A 23,032-nucleotide genomic window follows, 5' to 3' on the forward strand; every position below is an offset into this window, starting at 1 on the left:
ATGTACCTAAAATATTATTTTTAGTTATAACTTTCCTTTTAACTTTGTGTTAGAATCAGTTTTCTGGTCAACGATAGAACCATAGAAACTACAGCACAGAAAGAGGCCCTTTGGCCCTTCTTGGCAGTGCCGAACCATTTTCTGCCTAGTCCCACTGACCTGCACATGGACCATATCCCTCCATACACCTCCCATCCATGTATCTGTCCAATCTATTCTTAAATGTTAAAAAAGAACCCGCATTTACCACCTCGTCTGGCAGCTCAATCCATACTCCCACCACTCTCTGTGTGAAGAAGCCCCCCCTAATGTTCCCTTTAAACTTTCCCCCCCTCACCCTTAACCCATGTCCTCTGTTTTTTTTCTCCCTTTGCCTCAGTGGAAAAAGCCTGCTTGCATTCACTCTATCTATACCCATCATAATTTTGTATACCTCTATCAAATCTCCCCTCATTCTTCTACGCTCCAGGGAATAAAGTCCCAACCTATTCAACCTTTCTCTGTAACTGAGTTTCTCAAGTCCTGGCAACATCCTTGTAAACCTTCTCTGCACTCTTTCAACCTTATTTATATCCTTCCTGTAATTTGGTGACCAAAACTGAACACAATACTCCAGATTCGGCCTCATCAATGCCTTATACAACCTCATCATAACATTCCAGCTCTAATTGTTATTATTTTATCTTCTCCACTATCTTCATTCCACACAATGAAGACCCACTAAAAGTTCCATATGGTTTAATATCAATAATAAAAGCTAAAAATAAATGTATCCCATAACAGAAGGTAATTATTTAATGCTAAAATGAAGATTGTATCACCTTAGCATTAGTTCCATTTTTGGTGCCAGCACATTAGGACATGTTCCGTACACCCAACACCATTTTGGATTAAAGCACACTCCAGAATAGTAACAACAGTATCCAACATGGGTTGAATTTTAAAATCTTTTTTTAAATCCAGTAATTATTTCAAAAAATGGAGAACACGTTGAAAACTAATGTCAAGTGAATCATCAATCTTTGTTCATTTGCAATGAGTGACTAAGTAACGGCATTTGAGTTATCAAATGTTGATTGATCAACACAAAGTAATACACATGATGTTTTCCTATACCAGTGGGTCACCTTACTTGACAACCAGAATAATTGCTTACTCTTCACCTTGCCTCACCTTGATCAATCAATGATACGATTTTGGTGGCCCTGAACGTCTGCCATTGTTTCCAACTTCGTTCTTTATGACATTGATGCTCACAACCTGAAGGGTTAGAAACTGAACACACAATGGCATTTAGCAATTGCTGAAGCAGGCTAATATTTATCCCATTTGCAGACCACAAGGAAAATATGTCAAAGCTTAAATCATTTACATTTTACTGTTGATCATTTTAATGCCTTTTTCAATATGTGAATAAAGTGCAAGATTTAAAAAATAACATTTCATCTCAATCTTTTCTATGATAAAGTTTTCCCACACATTGTATAATCTAATTGCTCATATCAGGAAAAACATAAGAGCAATAAATTGTGAGGATGTCCCTCTCACTAAAATAAATATATGCGGCACCATTGTAATTGTTAATTTGTCAAGTCTCTTTCCAGAAAATATTTCTTTCAATACATATTTAATTATACCCTGGTTTATAAGTTTCAATACAGTTTAATCATTGCCAATTACCATTTCGTTAAAGTTAAATGAATCTGAATCATCAAGAACTATAAAGAAAAGATTATAGACATCACATATTATTTTAGGTTATAGATGTATTACAATAATGTTGGTAGCACAAATTAATTTAATATAATCACAATAAATATTAAAACTGTTCATGAATTAATCCAGAATTCTTTTATATTGTAATTCAAAAAAAACTGTTGATGTGAAAGGAAGTTTGCTGTCAAGTGAAAAGCTGATTAAGTGTGAAGAGAAACTGTGTTAAAGTCCAGTTAAGTAAATGTAACATTTCTGTGTTTTTTCCTGGGTTTGTTTTGTTTATTTGTGTTTACCTTCTCAAAAGGAACATGCTGTTTTGTTAGGAAATCACAAAGAAGATTAGAGAATTTCATTTTAGAAGTCGATGCTGATGGCAAAATATTTTTCAACTCAACCCTAGCCTATTTCTTTTGGAAACATTATACAACAAACAAAGAAGTCAGCATCTGCAGTGGGGCACATAGCCAGTGAGAAAATAACCTTCCAAATGCTTTGAAGTAGTACTGATGGAATTATACTTTATATACTAACCATACCTTATTCATTGTCAAAGTTCAGAATTCAAACCTAATAGCAAGGCAAGCAGTCATTTTAAAATCTTTGCAAAGTCCATAAAGTTTTGGATTTCCCTCGCTAAATTATATTGTTTACAGGATTTAGTGCTTTCCTGGTGTATATGACAATAAACTCTTCTTGGGCTTCCAGCCAGATACAGGTATTAACTTTAACCAATGTTTTGATTGAAATGAGTTTGTCATTGAAATGTTAATTAAAGTCAATATCTGTACCCAGCTGAAAGCCTGAGAAGAGTTTATTCATATATTGTTTACCCTCTAGTATCTTCTTTAAGATCTCCCTAAAACGTATTTTTCATCAATTAATTAGACAACTGCCCCAGTATACTTTAAAGTGTTGGAAATAACTCGGAAAATGTGTAGCTGGGGTGGTTGATGGTTGGTTTGAGTTGTTCTCCGATCCTGGCAATTCATTTGCAAACGTTTCATCACCGTATGAGCAGACATCATCGGTGCGCTGTTCACTTGTGTTGTGTCCTCCAACTGCTTGGCTTTTATACCTATCAATCAGTTGATTGATCAATATTACGGAAATTCAGTTGTGATGTAGGGAGGGGGTCTCGTCGCTGATAGGTTGCATGGCGAACTCTGTGCTTGGTCTGGGATTTTGATGTATTGGCATATAAATGGGATCAAGGTCTACATGTCTGTTTATAGAATTATTTGCAGAAAACCATGCTTCTAGGAATTCTCTTGCATGTCGCATATTTGCTTGTGCCATGACTTTCACTGATACCCAGTTGAATTTGTGTCCCTCTCGATCTTCATGGGTAGAGACCAGGGACAGTTGGTCATGCAGCTTGACAGCCATTTGATGTTCATGGATCCTTGTGTATTCTCCCAGTTCGGCTGATGCAACATTTGCTGCAGTCCTGCTTTGGATTTTGTGGACCACATTGGTCTTGTCCAATAGCTTGGTTTGTTCTTTAGGTCTTCAGAGTACTCTCCTCAATGTTGCTATTGGATTAGTAACATTAAGTAGAGTACTTTGCATACCTAAAGAACAAACCAAGCACTTGCAGCTTATTCCATATATGCACCACCATCTCTATTAAGTAGTTTCCCCTCTCATCTTAAACCAATGTCCTCCAGCTTTTAATTCACTTTACCTGGAAACAAGACTGAAGGCACATATTCAATGATTCATGAATAGCTTCTTCCCTCTGACGTCCAATTTCTGAATGGACATTGAACCCCTGAACACTACCTCAGTACTTGTCAGTTTTTTTTATTTTTATACTACTTGTTAGTTTAACATTTTTATTGATGTATGTGTGTGAGTGAGTGTGTGTGTGTGTGTGTGTGTGTGTGTGTGTGTGTGTGTTTTCATGTTTTATTGTTTTACAACATTGAATCATAGTGGATTTGGCTTTTTTATTGACACTGATCAACAGAAAAAGCCTCTTTTGTGTCAAAGTGAACAAAGTGAAAACAGATCTCTACAAAGTGATCTAAATTAATTACAAATATAAAACAGTAAATAATTCATTTCATAAGTATTCTCCCCCTTCAAGTCAGTATGTAGTAGATGCACCTTTAACAGCATTACAGCCTTAAGTCTGTGTAGCTAGGTCCCTATCAGCTTTGCACATTTGGACACTGTAATTTTCCCCATTCTTCTGTTCAAAACTGCTCAAGCTCTGTCAGTGGCTTTCTCTTTGCCACTGTCCTATAAAGCTGCAATTGGTGAAGCACCCACGCAACAGTTGTTGTATGCGCAGTCTCTCCCATCTCAGCCATTGAAGCTTGTAACTCCTTCAGTGTTGTCATACATCTCTTGGTGGCCTCCCTCACTAGTCCCCTTCTTGCACAGTTACTCAGTTTTGAGGAAGGCCTACTCTACACAGATTTACAGCCGTGGCATATTCTTTCCATTTCTTGATGATTGACTTAACTGTACTCCAAGGGATATTCAGTGACTTGGAAACATTCTTGTATCCATCTCCTGACTTGTGCTTTTCAATAACCTTTTCACAGCATTGCTTAGGGTGTTCTTTTGTCTTCTTGGTGTAGATGTTGCCAAGATACTGACTTAACAGCAGTTGAACCTTCCAAGATACTGTACTGACTTACCAGCAGTTGCTATCCCTGAGTGACAGCAGGAGTTTAAATGATTGTTGACCCTATTATTTCTATAGAGCATCAACTAATGAGACAAACAAAGAACTCTAAACCAAGGTTTAGTTCAAATTAATCTTCATTGGCATTTGAGTTATTTCTGTAATGCCACACAAATTATTCAGCCCAGAATCATAATTGTTCCTATGGGTGGTAACTCCATTAAGTTTCTAACGTGCAGTTTTCTTTCTTTTCATCCCTGCCTGTTTCAGTCTCTCTCTCTTCCCTTATCCAAACTTCTGCATATGAAATTTGATGTTCCCTTTTCCACTTTCCTTTTTTCTCTTCGCTTATTTCTCAATTCATTCCACTGATTTCTTATAACATCTCAATAGGTTTAATGTTCCAGCCATTCACTTGTCATACTGAATTGCTGCATTCATGGCTTAGGTTCAAAGAATACTAAAGGTGGCCCTGAATTTAGTGTCCTCCTCACATTTGTTGTTGCTGGATTATTGCTTCCGATATCTTGCAATCCCTTTGTTTTATACGGCAATTCCTCCAATCTTCTCTAAGTTTTTTCTTTGCTCTCACCGCAACCCCCATCTCTGATGATTCTGATTATTATTTCAAGTTATTATAATTTCAAGTTATTATTTATTCAAGGACTGGGTAAACAAGGCATAGCTTTTCTCTTATCAAGCTAGAGAGTTATTTAATTGTAAGGAAGCTTGTTTATACTGTTTATATTATCAGACTGTCCCATTCACAGGATGGCAGGTCCCAGACACTGCTATCTGTTGGTGATGTGGTTAGCGACATGGAGCATAGCTCGATTTTCTCACATTGCTGCTGACCTTTCTTCACTCTATGTCTCTCATCTGTGGTTCCCAGCATCTAACCATCTCCATTCTATCTCTTGGTCTCTGTCTCCAGCTGTCTCACTCTCTCTATCTCTATCTCTATCTCCTCTTCAGTCCCATTGTCATACCTTGTTTTTGCTACACTACAATTTCTCTACTTGTTTTTAAGAAGCTGCCAACAGAGAATTATGGGGTACTGTTTACATAAATACATAATACACTAGACAAATATTCCCCACTCAGATGTAATTAAATAAGGTTAATTATCACTAAGTTCAATTCGTATGATGTAATTTCATTTTCATCATCATTATGTGCCATGTTGTATGACATGGACAACACTGGTATATTCATAACCACAATTGTTCTTGGCAATTTTTTTCTACAGAAGTGGTTTGCCACTGCCTTCTTCTGGGCAGTATCTGTACAAGACAGATGATCCCAGCCATTATCAGTACGCTTCAGAGATTGGCTCCCTGGCGTCAGTAGCCACGTTATCAGGACTTCTGTTATGCACCAACTGCTCATGTTGCAATTTACCTGAATTAAAATCACATAATACCGTTACCAAAGAATGCTATCCATCACTGTTCATTATCACATTCTTTGATGGAAAATAAAATCCATTAAACAAAAATCAATATGTTTTGCTGTATGTAACTACAGAAGCAAACAGTGCCCTTCACATGACTGGCCCAGAATCTGTTGCAGCAGGAGCCCATTTGTTAGGTTTTATTCCTCATTTACTGTTCAAAAACTATGTATTTTATTTTATTTAGAGATACAGTTTGGTGACAGGCCTTTCCGGCCCAATGAGCCTGCACTGCCCAATTTCACCCCATCTGACCAATTACCCATACATCTTCGGAATGTGGGAGGAAACCAGAGCACCCGAAGGAAGTTCATAGGGTAATGGGGACTACATACAATCTCCTTACACAAAACATACCATGACTTTTTACAGTAAATTTATATTTTTAACAGCTAAAGATAATACCTGTTATGTCTAATGGTTAAATAACCAATAGTTATTACAGAAGGTTTCAACAATTGGTCTCTATCCTCTCTTAATAAGCTGGCAGAGAGGGTGGAGAAAGAGAAATGAGAATGGAGCTTTTGCAAAGTGGTCACAACTCCACTCTTACAAAGTGAGGAAGAGAGGTTTCATTGCTGGGGAAACTAACCACAGCAGGTTAGGAAATTAAACATAGAGGACAACTAGTCAAGAGTAATCATAACATAATGTAAGTGATCGTAAAGCAAACACCAGAGTAATATACAGAAGAATAGAACTGAAAAAATATTAAACTTACACAAAACTTCAGATCACTTTTGAAATGCCAAAGTACAGTGTATATTAAATGATGTTAAAAACACAAAGATAATTCACAGGGATGGCATTAGAGCAGAAGAGGTAAAGGTATAAAGAAACAGTCAAATTTCAAGGTTCTTTATCATTAGATAATAAAACATTGGGCCACAACCTGAACAAAGTAATCAAAATGGCACATTCTAAGCTAGAAGTGGAAAAAGCATAATCACTTGAAAGAGAATCTAAAACTAAGGGCTATGAATAGAAGCCATCTATTAATAATTTCAATAATATATATGAGTAATTTCTTTACCTGAAGACTGCTTAGAATGTGGAGTGTCCTACAACAATAAGTGATTGAGCAGGATAGCATCAATCCAGGTATTAAGAATCTGGATAAGCATAGGATAGAAAAAGCTGTTGAAGGGTAAATTTATATGGATTGATGGATAGAGCTGGGAACGTGGTCTATAAATCAGTTGTATGTATGGCTTATTACTACACAGTAAGCTTGAATTTAAAAAATCTAGTTTTCATACACTCAGTGGGAGGTATGTAAGATAATAATGTTTTATATAAACTGCAATCAATCAATCAGTTTTGGGTCTCCTTATTTATGAAGGATATTAATGCTGTTTGGTAGAAATTGACTTAGTTGAACGGTAGGATGATGGGGTTCCTCGTGAAGAGAATTTGAGCGTTGGACTATATTATCAGAACGTGTGAAGAATGATTCTTCAACATGTTTCCACTTATAGTGCATTTTAGTACTAGCTTCAGAATAAGTCACCCATTTAAAAGAAAATAAGAATGATTTTGTTTTTCTCTGTTGGACAATTATGAACCATTGTAGTTTTCTGTTCCAGAGCTGTGGACACTGAATTATTAAATGATTTCTAAGCCAAGATTGCTTTTTGATCTAAAAGAAAGGCACAGGCTATGAGAAATAGGAAGAAAAGTAGATATGAGGCCAAGATCCAAGTAAGATCTTACTGCATATTGGAGCTTCCTCAGACTAACTTTACCTTGTTACGTTCTATATAAAGTTAACTCCAGCAATTTGTGGTGATTAACACTTTTTATAAAAACTTAGTGAGGCTGGCTTGCCAGCTCCTGGTTCTCCCTCTCACTCATTTCTTTATTCGAGCTACCTCCCCTTTACAATCTGATGCAAAGTCTGAAAGCAAAACGTTAACTGCCCATTTACTTCCCCAAATGTTGCCACACCCACTGAGTTCCTCCATCAGATTTGTTTTTGCAATTAAACCCGTTATTTATTTGCCCCTAAACAAAGGTAGTTGGCTTGGCTATTTAAGAATCACATAGCTGTTGGGAGGAGGGAGAGGTTGGGTGGGAGGGGGTCTGGCATCACATATAGGCCACGTCAAGTAATGGTGATAAATTTCCTGCGATCGAGAGCCGTTGTGAAGCAGGTGGCTTTTTGAGACATTGCAGGAATTTTGTGAACATTATTATTGCAACATCGAGTTCCAGATTATTAATTTGAATTTAAATTTCATAAGTGCCCTAGTGAGATTTGAACTTGATTTGTTTGTCCAGGCCTGAAGGTTACTATCTGGTAATTTAACTGCTGTGTCAACTCACGGTGCAGCCTTTGCTCGTCAGAAATTACACGAGCTGTACATGTTAATTATAGTACGCACATTCAACCTCCTCTTACGTTACCAGAATTTTTATGACCAATGCATCTTATTGAAACTCCAAGTCCTTTGAGATCAGTCAGTTTCTAATTCTTTTTTTGTAATCATTATTCCCATTTCCAGTAGGTAATTATCTTGTAAATCAATTGGTTCTTCTAGTCTCTCTTTTGGTTAAGTTATACTTTGTTTTAATGAAACAGTTAACTACAAAGTGTATCTTTCCAGAGAGAGCAGCAAGAATAATGATCAGAATTAATTATTCTGGAAAAATTATACTCGCTTCTTAAATAGCTTTAGATAATATACTTAATTGGAATTTTGTTCCAATTTCTATTTCTCCATCTCACATCATAGCAGGAACTTTGAAAGTGTCATAATTGGTTTAGCCACAAGTTAGACGCACTGCTTAGTAGAAGTATTGGACAATGACCCACTCGCAATAGCTACTGAAAATCTAAATAAAACTACAGATGCTAAAATCTGAAAGCAAAGCAGAAAATGCCAGAAGCAAACAGCAGATTAAGTAGCATCTGGACACTTTTTAAAATCTCGGACTTAGTGATTTAGCTCAATATAATGTGACTTAGTGACTTAGCTCAATATAATGTTCTTTGGGGTGCACTGCTGAGCAGTTCCAGAGTAGGCAGGAAGCCCATTTAAAATGGAAATCCTTGACCGCATATTTGGACTGAACATTGAGCAAATATTTTTGAACCATGTGTTTTTTTTAACCATATTCAGATCATGTGTGAGCTGGTGACCCAGCTTAATAGGAAATAAGCCCTCCCTTTATTTTTTGGCCCCTAAGAGGGAATAAAAAAGCTTTTTAAACTGTATAAGCCTCCAAATCCTCTCCTTCCAGGACAGAGTCTCAGAAATGTTATATAAATACTTCTTTTTAATGAATCAAATTGTTCATGATTGGGTCAGTATAAAGAAAAGCGCTACTCGGATGGAAGGGAATGTTGTTTACATTGCAAATGACTGAACTACAACTGATCCGCAAGTGTGGAATGCTAAAATAGAAAATTATTTGATTTTCCAGGATGAACATCACACTGTTTAATTGCTTTGACAATATAAAATAATGATAAAAGGAATACATTTTTTCCAGTTTGAAACATGCACTCATAACATTGAAGCATGTATTCATAACATTGCTTAAACATTACTTAAGCTGTTATAGTTTTAGTTAGAACAGTGATGAAGTAGAGCTTAATATGCAGTAAATTGGAGAGCACCTTCCAGAGTAAGCACGAGCAGTTAAATGCAGAAATTGGGAGTTATATTGCTAGTTCTTCTATGGCAAGAGCTCACTAATAAGCTTGACAATGAAATGCATGAAATGGAATGATGTTGGTTATTTGCCCACTAACGCACTAGACATGCTGAAAACTAAGCTCACATTTTCACAAGCAACTGAACTTTAAAATACATTATCCCTGACATTTACTGGCCGGAAGTTTTTCTATACCAATTTTTTTTTACGTATAGGTTTAAGGTTCAGTGTTAAGTGTAGGGTGAGCCTTCCTTCCTTCCTTTAGTATTTGATATTCAAAGCAAAACTATTATCTTCTTCTTGTGTCTCTTTTTATCTCTCACTGCCTGTCCCATTAACAAAATGATTGCATTCAATTTGTTCTTCATGTGTTATCTGCCATGGTTTAGATTCCACTGAAGCTACATTCAGTGCCTGGAATAAATGGGAACCAAGATTAGGATGTATGATTAATCCACACTTGTCAACAACATTGTAAAGAGAAGGGCAATTCTGTGTTTTCTACTGAAGTTATTTCAATGTCCATCCAGTACTTCCAAAGTGCAACACCTCACCCTTGTCTGCAATAAGTTCCATCTGACTATTTTCAGTCCATTTATTCTAGCTGGTCCAGATAATGCTGCCAGTTTTGATAGCCTTTCTCACTGATCACTATACCTTCAATCTTGGTGCCAGCCCCGAATTTGCAGATCCGTTCAGCAGCAGGGCCAACATTGTTCAGGGTATGGCTCACAGTGACATTGGAGAGGTCAAGGGTGATAGAACCTATTGAAACAACCGCAAAGAACAAGAGTAACACACACAAAATGCTGGAGGAACTCCACAGGTCTTTGGAAATGAATAAACAGTCAACGTTTCATCTTTCATTGGGACAGAAAGGTCTCAACCCAAAACATCGACTCTTTATTCCTCCCCAAAGATACTGCTTGACCTGCTGTGTTCCACTATGATGTTATGTGAGTTATTTTGGATTTCCTGAATCTGCAGAATCTCTTGTGTTTATACAAAGTACCAGAAACTCACAGAACTATTGTACAGTTAGAAGAAATCAACCAGCAAATTTCCTGTATCGTTCATGTTGTCATTTCTTCCTGCTGCTGAACATGTGTGCAGCTGTGGAAGTTAATGGAGGGTGTTAATTCAAGCACTGAGCTTGAAGGTGGCAGTACAGGTATTGATTTATGTTGATTAATGCTGTGTTGTGCCTGCTGCGCGCATTCCAGTGCTACTTCATTGAGTACAGTTGCCAGTGGCACTTACCAACGTGGTGCGCGGAATGACTCACGCCACAAGCACTATTTTGGCACTGGTGTTCATGTTGATAATCACAATTTTGTGTGAGGAGTGATTCAATGAGGATTTTTCAGCTAGTTCCTTCTCTTCTTACGGATGCCCTGTAGGTGGCATTGTGGAGGATCTGATGTCTAATTGGAATAGGACTGGCAGCAACATAACTTTTTTCCACATATCAAAAATACTTCTTTAAAATATTCCTAATCTCTCTTCATATTGCTGTGCTGATGTTTTACTTCCTCTGATCACAGATAAAGCACTTTGGGGTGTACAGGCAAAAGTACCTCCAAGCAATTTGACCTCAGTCAGTTTACTGACTTGTGCATTACTACATGTTGTGGCAAAATTTTGGTCTTACATACAGTTCAGACGTACTCAACTTCCGTTTAGATTTTCCAAACCTTATTTTAACTGGTTATGCGGGCTCTAGCTTTCCTCATCTACCGTTAAGAAAATTCAAGCGTTTTGCTTGAAGGAGGTATCTTGAATTTTCTCCCACATCCTTGCAGATAGTTTTCTAAATACACTTTTAAATTAATTCTACCCAATAAGTTTTCTATCAAAGCATTTCATTTGGGTGGGGTTGTTTTGGAGCGGACAACCCGTGATGTTCAATATTTTGTGTGGGGTGTTGAAGTTGGCTTTGCTGAAGAAGTTGATAATCAAACGTTTGCACTGGTAAACGTGAGACTTGTGCTTAGGGCAGTGACAAGGAAACTTTGACTCTTGGTTATGAAAAGAGCACTGATCTTTTTTTAGCTTTCAGCGAATTGAAATCAACTGTCTTCAATTTACCAACTGCACTTTGTTTCACATGTAAATGCATCATATTCAATTCAATTCAAGTTTAATTGTCATTCAACCATACGTGAATACCCATGAATACAGCCAAATAAAACAGCACAACTCTAACTCCAAGGTGTAAAACACAGTAGCAACAGTCATACAGCACAAAGCACACATAGCACATACAAGATAGCTATTAAAGTTAACAGTAAGAAACAGCCATGTAAAAAAAGTCCGGACTCAAGCCATCAATGCAGAAACCTGCAGTCAACCACAATAGAGCTTATCTTCTGCCAAGCGAACACTGGGGGGCAGCACCAACTCCAACCTGGACACTGTGCCACACTGCCCCCGGTGGAGCGCACTGGTTCTAACGCCTCTCTCCTGGCAGCCGTAACAGGCAACACTGCGTCTTCAGGCCTTGAACATACTAGATAGCAAGCTCATATAGGATATCAGTAATATACAACCCCATAAAGCATATACCAAAGACCACAATAGAGCTTGTCTTCTGCCGAGCAAGCACTGTGGGGTGGGGGCAGCACCGATTCCAGTCTGGACGCTGTGCCACACCAACTGCAGTGGGGTGCACTGGCTTCAATGTCTCTCTCCTGGCGGCTATAAACAGGTGACACGGTGGCTTGACGTCTTGCCCTCATTATGACTGAGCTTTTGTAAATAAATATTTTCAATACCTGCCAAAATCAAAACTGTCATTTTAGCATTCAATGCAAATTCCAATTGATGAATGCAATAGTGCAGCACAGGTTTATGAATTTCAATGTCCACTATAGGGATACTGGTCTCTGAAATATTACTATACTTTTTGCTTCCTCTGTTACATTTGAAGAAAATTTTGAATAATGTTGAAGAACTCCTCGTAAATCTTCAGACTTTGCTACTAATTTCATATCAATTGTAAATTGTTCTTTACAATGGAAATCAAGGGTGGTATATGTTACTGTAGCTTTAGAAGTACTTTAAATAACTGATTTTTAAGTATTAAATTATTGGTATGTAATTTTATTTTTTGCTTTAATTATCACTTATACTGAACATGCTAACTCTTCTTCTACGCCATCTTCTTAATCTAACGTTGTAAAAAAACTGAAAGTATCTGCTTCAAGAAGATATATCAAAGTAAATATTAGATGCACCAAAATTTCAGAATCATGAAGATACTCATACCTTTAGAATGATATTAGGTCAGTACTTCGCAAAGCATCTTGAACCATATTTTCCTTGAGGTATAGTGGTCTATTACATCAGGAAATAATGAGCAAGAATGGCACATTGAGCAATTCTGTGCTTTCATGGAAAATGGATTTTGAAATGAGAAAGTGGTTGGAAAATGTACCCAGGCTTGAAAATAATGTAGTATCAACAAAACAATTTTTCTTTAGTAATTTCACTGTAATTGTAGTCATTACTTATCATTGGGATCGTAGGGTTACCCTTATGTTATCTCACAATGTCACATTCATCAGGCTTAAGAAATGACTGAGGTATAGATAGGCAAATAGATAGCTGTATGGAATGGATTAAAAGGTGGTATACAGTATTTCAGAAGCAGGCAGACAACTGGATGATACATGGCATTGAACTAAATTTGGGGAAACCTAGAAAAGTAACAAAGTCAATTCAAATAAAAAAATGAGAAGTCTGTACTATTACGGAACATCTTATATATCTTGATAAATTCACATCAAAAATAGGTTAGAAGTGAAAGACTGTACAAAAATTCTTTTCTTCAACTCAAAAAGAATTCTTGCAACTCATCAAAATATTTCAATATCACCTTTTCCTCTGTAAGGACTCAAGGGCATATACAATTGCTGTCTTCAATTTGGGGCCTTTGGTCCAACTTAATATATCCATAATTCCAAATCCCTTAATCCTACCTGAAGTCTTTTAAGTTTTGAGTTCCAGATATTTTACCCTTCCTAATATCCCTCCTGTTAACATTGTCTCTGAACCTGAACAGCAGCTAAGTTAGGGCTAATCACTTTTAATTAGGCCCAATTGATTCCCAACATCACATCCTGGTTGGAGATTTTTCAGCTTCTGGTTACTTTCTGAAGCTTAACTGAACCATTTAGATCCACTGACTGTTAACATTGCTGGAGGGCATTTGCACTCACCCTGTACTGTTTGATGTTTCATAAGTTCAGGCCTCATTTTTGATTGCTGATCTTTTTATGACCAGGTCCAACGAGCTTGAAAATATTTCAGGAAAAAAATCATGAAATATATACCATATAAACATTGACATAGAAAACCTACAGCACAATACAGGCTCTTTGGCTCACAAAGTTGTGCCGAACATGTCGTTACCTTAGAAATTACTAGGCTTACCTATAGCCCTCTATTTTCCTAAGCTCCATATACCTATCCAAAAGTCTCTTAAAGGACCCTATTGTATCCGCCTCCACCACCGTTGCCAGCAGCCCATTCCACACACTCACCACTCTCAGAGTAAAGAACTTACCCCTGACATCTCCTCTCTACCTACTCCCCAGCAACTTAAAGCTGTGTTCTCTTGTGGCAACCATTTCAGCCCTGGGAAAAAGCCTCTGACTATCCACACAATCAATGCCTCTCATCATTATACACCTCTCATCCTCCGTCGCTCCAAGTAGAAAAGGCCGAGTTCACTCAACCTATTCTCATAAGGCATGCTCCCCAATCCAGGTAACATCCTTGTAAATCTCCTCTGCAACCTTTCTATGGCTTCTAAATCCTTCCTGTAGTGAGGCGACCAGAACTGAGCACAATACTCCAAGTGGGGTCTGAGCAGGGACCTATATAGCTGCAACATTACCTCTTGGCTCCTAAATTCAATTCCACAGCCAATACACCATACGCCTTCTTAACCATAGAGTCAACCTGCAACTGCTTTGATCGTCCTCTGGACTAGGACCCCAAGATCCCTCTGATTCTCCACACTGCCAAGAGTCTTACCATTATACTATATTTTGCCATCATATTTGACCTACCAAAATGAACCACTTCACACTTTTCTGGGTTGAACTCCATCTGCCACTTCTCAGCCCAGTTTTGCATCCTATCAATGTCCCGCTGTAACTTCTGACAGACCTCCACACTATCCACAACACCTCCAACCTTTGTGACATCAGCAAACTTACTAACCCATCCCTCCATTTCCTCATCCAGGTCATTTATAAAAATCATGAAGAGTAAGGGTCCCAGAATGGATCCCTGAGGCCCTCCACTAGTGACCGACCTCCATGCAGAATATGACCCGTCTACAACCACTCTTTGCCTTCTGTGGGCAAGCCAATTCTGGATCCACAAAGCAAGGTCCCCTTGGATGCCATGCCTCCTTACTTTCTCAATAAGCCTTGCATGGGGTACCTTATCAACCGAACCAAAAGCCAGACAAAATCACAACTAAACTTTGGAATAACAGCAAATATTTACCCTACTCAATTAAACAACCTCTTTGCTTTCACAGTTCTAATATTGACATATATTTCTCATTATAATCAAAATAATTATTAGCTAACAGGAATTGAGTTTCTCTCATTAGAGTAAATTATGTGTACAATCAAGCAGTTATCATGGAAATGTTAATGAAGCTTAAAAGGAGAATCAAGCATCCACTAAGAATGGCTAAGAAAATGATAAATTGAGTGGGAGAATTGCACCAAGCATCAGTAATATTACTGATTGGAAAGTCTGCTTGTCAATGATCTTTTTGTGCCATGAACAAGGGCAGATCATATTCTGCCTTTCATTTCCTCTGTCTGACCTAATCACAGTGACAACAGGAGGTACAAGAGGTTGGAAGTCATTTGATGGAATGACATCTGATGAGCTCATGCAGATTATCATCTGAAAACTGATCCATTTACTGAGAATATTTGTAAAGATTTAGTGTGGTTTGCCAATTTAGTTACAATGCAGAACTTAATTGTTTCCTAAAAATAATTGCACTATCTTGGACTTCCTCTGCACATTTTAGAGAAATTTACAAAGACTAGATTCTTTGAGAGTGGTGATGAGATTGCTTGGTCTTCCTGAAAATCGGGTTTGTTCTCTGTGTGAAGAGAACAAAAAAAAAGGCAACTTGATGTTACTTAGGGCTATGTATAAGATGTTCCGCATTGACAAATAAATGAAAAATATCCTTGAATGCAAGATTAGGCTTTGAAGAAAAATACATCTTCTCTCATGTTACCACTATTTCTGTAGACATTTCAGTTTTCCTACTAGGATTAATAGTCAGTTTTCCTTTTACTTATATCAACAATAAACTTTTCCAATCAGGTTTTCAGAATTCATGCAAAAAAATTCAGCAGTTGCTGGTAAACATTCTCTATATTATTTTAATACTTAATATTTCAGGTAGTACAAGGCTGTAATGACATATCAATGAAGCACTATGAGATGAAAAAGATAATAAAGTCTTATTGATTTTGCAGAATTAATTGTTCATTACTTACTCTTTCAGCAGGGGTCATATTAAAGACTTTCACACCTTTTCACAGTTTTACAGCTTCAGATCTTGGTTTATAATTCTGTGCAATTCTAAGGCAGATGTATATATCTAGGGTGCTTTTGCACAGCACTGTAATAATTTTGTTTTGCATTGCACTTTGCTGCTGCAGTAAAAGACAAATTTCATGATATACATGAGCGACGATAAACCTGATTCTGATATGGGTCTCTGTTGTGGACTGAGAGTGGGAAAAGGATAGGGAGAGGGGAGTCACAGTTGGGAAAAGGGGAAGGGAGAGGGGAGGGAGTGGGAAGCACCAGAGAGACATACTGTAATGATCAATAAACCATTTGTTTGGAATCAAATGACCTTCCCTGGTGTCTCAGGGCTGGGTGTGTCTACGCCTGCACCACCCCTGCCCCTGGCACCCCTCCCACAACTCTCCACCCTTGCCAGATTTACAATCTTGCTCTCTGCTCCACATTGATAAATAGAGTACTGTGCAAAAGTCTTAAGGCCCTAGCTATAAAGATGAGCCTAAGACTTTTGCTCAGTACTGTATGTTCTTGTGAGATTTCACATTTTGTAACATAGAAGACAATGGGAATTGCCTACTTTATGCTTGCAGATTGTCACTTCCCAATATTGAGAAAATGGTATTAATCTGTTGCTTTAAATTGAATTTCATCCAGCGGCCTTATTGACGACATTAACTATACATAACATTTGAAAACCCAAGTGCATCAAATATAATTTCACAAGCTGACAACCTTCATACAGACAACAGCCAGCACATTTCATTTTCTTGCTTGGACTGATGGTGAAGACTATATTGAAAGGGATGGTAAATCTCTTTTTTTTTTGTTAGGTTTGGGATCCAGAAATCAAAAAAGCTCCTCAGCAGCACCATTGCTGTCCAATTTTGTCTCATCTGCTTAAATGTTTTACAACAGGGCATCATTTTCAAGTGGTTAGAACAAAATTGTGTGCTGATTTTATTTTTCCTTCTTCACTCCTGGACATCAAGGTCAATTGTAATAGCTCCATCAATATCTCACTTGTGAACAGTTAACTCGAGGAAGAAACGTAGAACCAAAATTTGGCAAATTGATAGAATCTCTCCTTTGTACTCTTGGTTTGCCTTATGTCACTTTGCAAGCAGCTTAAAGCTTTAAGCCACAAAATGACCTGATGAAGATGCATTGACAATCAAAAATAATAGAAAATTGCAGATGTTAGAAATCTGAAATAAGGCAGAAAAAAAGCGAAAGGTCATTGAGCTGAGATGGTGAGTCTGTTTTGTTGTCTACAGTCGCTGGCTTTCATGTTGAATATTTTCAACACTGTTTTAATTATTTCTATACAGATGCTCATCTTTTGTCATTTTCTCTCTTTTTTTGCTCTTTCTGCTGTACTTTTCAATAAAAGAAGAACTTGGTCACAGGCTACTGTGTGTTCTGTTTTACAGAACAGCAGCTCTCTACACTGCTTTCACTACAGGTTTCCCTATCTCACACTGAGGAAGCACCTGTGCCTTTGCTTTATTTTGAAATAGAGAAAAAAAAAGTAATAAAAATTCAGACTGGAGGCCCTAAATACTTGAGCATGCTTTAGATTCAAATGGATAGTGGTGATTTTAGATAGATTCAGACAGAAATTCTTTCAATTGTGCCCAATTTTCTGTGGTTAGCACAGCTTCAAGTGCGCAAATGACAGGAATGGAAAATAATTTGTAAGTAACATTCAAAGAAGGATGTCAATTACATATATTGTTAAGAAAGATTCAAAACTTTCAGGAAACTTCAAAGAGAATTTCAGGTAGCTTCCATGAATAAGTGGAGGGCAATGTTTCCTCTAATTTGTAATGGCACGTGTGTGCAAAAACCTTGTGCTGTGCAATTTTTTGCCCAGTGATAACAACATGTGTGCACTGAAATTTTAAGTGGAAGTAAACCTGAAGCTACTCTAAGGATAATAAACCACCAAGTCCAGTTTGAAGTTCATTGTTTAAAAGAAATAAAATAACTGTCAATAAGAATTTTGATCTCCTCTGGATTTGAGAGTTTTCGCTATCATTCATCTGCACTCTCACAAAACATATGTAACAGGCCTGTAGTGGGTAATGAACGATTTTGTCGCCGGAGATTTTGCACACTGTCCATATGTGATTTGCTTCTAAATGACACTTTTAAAAGTCAAGTTTCCAAATATCACTCCACTTCTTCCCACTTGCAAATCCTCCAGCAATTTTTGCATCATGACAATACACACCAGTAACACCAGTTTCTGTATTGCACATAAACATTTCTCATAGCTGCACATCCCTGACCTCATGAACTTTCAGTGTAGCAGTTTCTACTGTTTCATTGAGCCATTCAGTTTTAAATAAACTAGTAGTTCTTTTGCGCTTCACGCTATTTGCTTCTTTGGAATTCAACATAGTGCATCAATAATTTCTTCAATAAAAACTGTATAAATAAGCCATTTCTAAAATCTGCAGACAAATCATCACAAACTCCACATTGTCAACACTGTTCACATCAGAAACTGGAAAAGGAAATGTGATCATTTATGATCATGAAAAATACTTAACGTGCCAACAAGATAGAGGGTGACAACCATTTGTGTGCAGTTTAAGTTCCTTTGGTCACTGGAAGCAAAAGACATGTGCACACCCAGGCGCGCACACCTTAGAGGGAATGTTAGTGGAGGGGGCCACAATGTGATGGGAAAGGGAAAAGAAACTTAAGAAGCATGAATTTGGGGAAGCAGATGACTTGCTGCTGATAACAGTTTAAATGGAATTGGTGCTCCACAAAGTCTTTGATTGCATCTTTCTTTAATGTTTCACAGAGGCACATTTCAGTTTTGTTTTGCCATGATCCAGTACGTTCCTCACCATGAGGAAATATGTGGCTTTGGTCTAATATTCTAAAGAGTCAAATCAGAATGGGATTATTTGACCATAATCACAGAATACTTCATGGTTCAAAATGCGTGAAAGGGCATCACCAGTTTGTTGAGTGCCAGTCCCAAAGATTTTTTTGTTTCACAATAGGGTTAAAGTGTAAATTAGGCACTGATTTTGAAGACTCAGTCTACACTATTTTTACTCATATTTGTTTTGTGATAGTCATTTCTAGTGCTTGCATCTGAACCTCTGGAACGGAATCACTAAATCTCATCCACTGGCTACCGAGGAATCCACCACACAGAGATATCCATTTTCAAGTCATTGGTCATGAGTCTGCATCAGCTGTTCCACCCTGTTCTTTATTACTGCAGAGCTCAACCAATTTTATTTGTGGTTTTGCATGACTGGTGATTCTTCATGCAGAATGACCTCTTGGTATCCACCTCCTCCCCAAGTATGGATAGGTAACTACGCACTCTCCTCACCCAGGCTAGACCAATTGTGACTGTAGGTTCATAGCTGACTACTTAATCATGGAATAGAATTTCAGCGATGTGAAATCCATGTATAAGTCAAATTTATTTATGGAATTTACAACTTTCTTCTCATAAAGTGCACTGAAAAATTATAGCAGCCATAAAAACTTCAATCAATGAGAATGCATGTAGATATCTCATATAGTACAGAGTCATTAGCAACTGCATCCCTCCCACTTCAAACTTGATTATGGGTGAAGTAACAGAGCTAATGACATATGACATTTAAGTCATTGCGTAAATCATAGTTTTCTGAAAATCTGTGTGTAAGCTATCACGTTTAGTGCAGAGGCTCAGAAATATTTACCCAATTTTTCTAAAGAACCCTAATGAAGAGCTGTAAACACAGAACATTACTTTGCTTTTATGTTTCATGCTTTTGTTCAAAATATTCCAGAACTGATTGTTATATCTCAGATCAACCTATTGGCCTATAATCTGTAAAATGCTCTGCATTCAGCTGAGTTGAAGTATGATGAGGATGTTTGATTTATCGGAGGTTAACTCTGGTAGTGTGACTTACAAAGCAATCATTGTTGTAAATTGTTTAAAAGAGCATTATGAAATGCTATGCAAATTGCAGAAGGTGAACTATCAGTGACTGTGCTTTAGCACACTCTTTTCCCCAGTTATTGGTTGGAAAATTCCCTGTAGATTGAAGCTTCAATAGAATTCTTTGGGGTGGTGAAACATTTCACTACTCGAGCTTTTGCTTTCATTATGGTGGAATTATGTCACTCGGCAAGCTATAACGGTTTGATTGCTTGTCATGCAGCCAGATTGTTGAAACCCCTCATGCTCACTTAAACATCAATTTCAAAATTTAGTTCTATTGTTTTTAGTGTGACTAATTGGCTTTAGTTTAACTACAGCTTTGAAACTATGGTACTCCACTGCAAAGGATTTCCTTTTGAAGCTGAACCTGATTTTTACATATGTATTGGAAATATTTCAACTACAATGAAATATTTTCATCCCACATTGGCAGGATAGGCAATGTGTTTTGTCATGGACTTTAAACATAGCCTCTTCCTTAAAATACACTTTTTAAACACAGACTCTTCTTTAAAATACACTGTCTCAAAAAGTGTAATTTAAAATTTGCATGTCTTCATGTTTTAATAGTTATTCAGATTATGAGAAGAATAAAGACCTAATGTTGTTTCTGAATGTGATAAATAAATGGTTGATGCTCAGGAATATTCCATTCATTCGTAATGCTTTTACCATTTTGCCTCAACAGCTCTGCTCTGAAGCCAGTGGCTTAAATAGCAGAAACTGTCAACAACATGTAAATGGTAAACCATTAAGGACAAAGGTTTATTCATATTTTAGTCTGCCTTTACTTATCTACCAGGCTTGTAAGGGACATAAGAAAATGCATATGAAGTGGTCAAATAACTCCTCAAACCTGCTTCCTGTTCAATAAGATCATGACTAATCTGATATTGGCCTCAACTTTCCTGCCTGATCTCTGTCATCCTGATTCCTCCATGACACATAAATTTTCGACCTCAGCTTTGAATAGGTACAATATTTAAGCTATATTCAAGTGCTCAACCTGATTCAACAATTCCCTGGGATAGAAATTCTAGAGATAGAGATAGGTGGCTCCTTGTTGTGAAACAAGTCCACTGCAATACCAAAGAGGGAACCCTTCTCTCAGTATCTACCCTGTCAAGCCCCGTAATTTACGGAGAGTCACGGGGAGAACATACAAAATCATTATGGGCAACAGTAGGAATTGAACCCAGGTTGCCTATACTGTAAAACATTGTGCTAACCACTGCACCAGTGTGCCGGCCCAAGTAACCTTTACATTTCAAAAACATTTCCTCATTCTTCTTAACTCCAATAAGCATTGGCCTAACTCCTCAATGGTTCTTCTTAAAATAATCCCTTCATCCGAGGATCAACCTATTAGACCTTATTTAAAGTGCCCCGAATGTAAACATCTCTCTACTTAAATTGGGAGACCAAAACTGAATGTGGTACTGTAATGGATCTAACCAATGCACTGTACTGTTGTAGTAAATTCCTCTCACAGTAAAGGGAAGATCATATTGGCATAACCAAATGCTTTCTGTCCAACAGCACACAGAGGTTCCATTCCTAGAAGCTGTAGCAGAACTGAATACCATGTGCATATTTGTTCCTGAAAATTTTGTCCATAGATTACCTATATCGTTTGGGCTTTGACTTGAGGGAAGTCAATTTTGTTATATCGTAATAGGTTTAGATTACCTACATTTAGTACGCTGCAAATCAAAATAGGTCAAAGAAGAGTGAAATATCTAGGTTAATGTTATCAGGAAATGCAGAGGAGGCTTGAGCCAAATGCAGAGTAGTGGAGACAATTTAGCAGTGAGATATCACTTTAATAATAAACTGCAAAATAACAAGCCGCAAAGGGCCACAAAACAAAAAATGACAGATATTTAACTCAAGGTAACTAAAGGCTAGGAGCTGCTAGTTGAATCTGGCCGGTTCATAGGGGTGAACAAGGATTGTGGATGAAAACTGGGTTTAAATGGACTGCGGGTGATGAGTTGGAAACAAATGGCAGGTGACTTCTGTTAGCTGGGAGGAGACCGGGAGGTGCCTGGGCCTGACAAATGCAGATATTTATATTTTTAAATATTTTCCTTAAAAACAACCAGCAAGTACATTTCTGCAATCACTTTATCTTCTTATATAAGGTCAAACTGTGTGTTTTTCATCCAAGGGTGTTCAGTAATTGCTGTGGGCACTGAGTGCTCAGTGGAATTTCTAACGTTTGATTCTCATAAAATGAAAGTGTGCATCATGCACAATAATAGTATTGGGAATTGGGAAATGAAACCTTTTTCCATTTCAATCCAAGTTGTCATGATCTAAAGCTTCTTCTCCTTTGCTTTTTACAAGAGTCCTAATCTTCACTTTTAGAGGAGCAATCTCTATTGCACTGAGGGTCATTGGATTATAGAGTTGTACAGCATAAAACAGGCCTTTCAACCCATTATATCTGTGGCAACTGGCATGGCTATCTATATTAAAGCCATTTACCTGCATTAACCTGATATCCCTCTGTGTATTGCTCATTTATATAGACACCCAGGTGCTGATTAAATGTTGTTACTGTTCCCAACTCTGGCATCTCACTCCAGCTGCCGACTGCTCTTTGTGTGAAAGACCTACCCCTCAGAATACCTTTCACTCCCCTCCTTCTTGTCTCAGTCGAACCTCCTCTTATAACTCAAGTCTTCCAATCCAGGCTACATCTTGGAGAATTTTCAAAATTCTCTCAAGCTTGGTCACATCTTTCCTATTGGCCAATTTTCATTTCTCCCATCTCGGCTTCCTTTAATTAGATTTTCAATTAAGTGCCATAGGTTAATAATTCTGGGATTAAATTTCCAAGGGCACATACACCAATAACTCTCAGTAATTTTTCCCACTCGAGATATACAGAATGCTGATGTCTGAGAATACAGGGAGAGAAATGGCAATATAATTCAACCTGTAATCAAAAGTAGCCATCTTAAGCTGAGGAATATAAGCTTCTGTAGAGGCTTATTGAATTGATAAGTATTTCAAA

Source organism: Mobula birostris, chromosome 3, assembly GCF_030028105.1.
Source record: "Mobula birostris isolate sMobBir1 chromosome 3, sMobBir1.hap1, whole genome shotgun sequence".
Lineage (NCBI taxonomy): Eukaryota > Metazoa > Chordata > Chondrichthyes > Myliobatiformes > Myliobatidae > Mobula > Mobula birostris.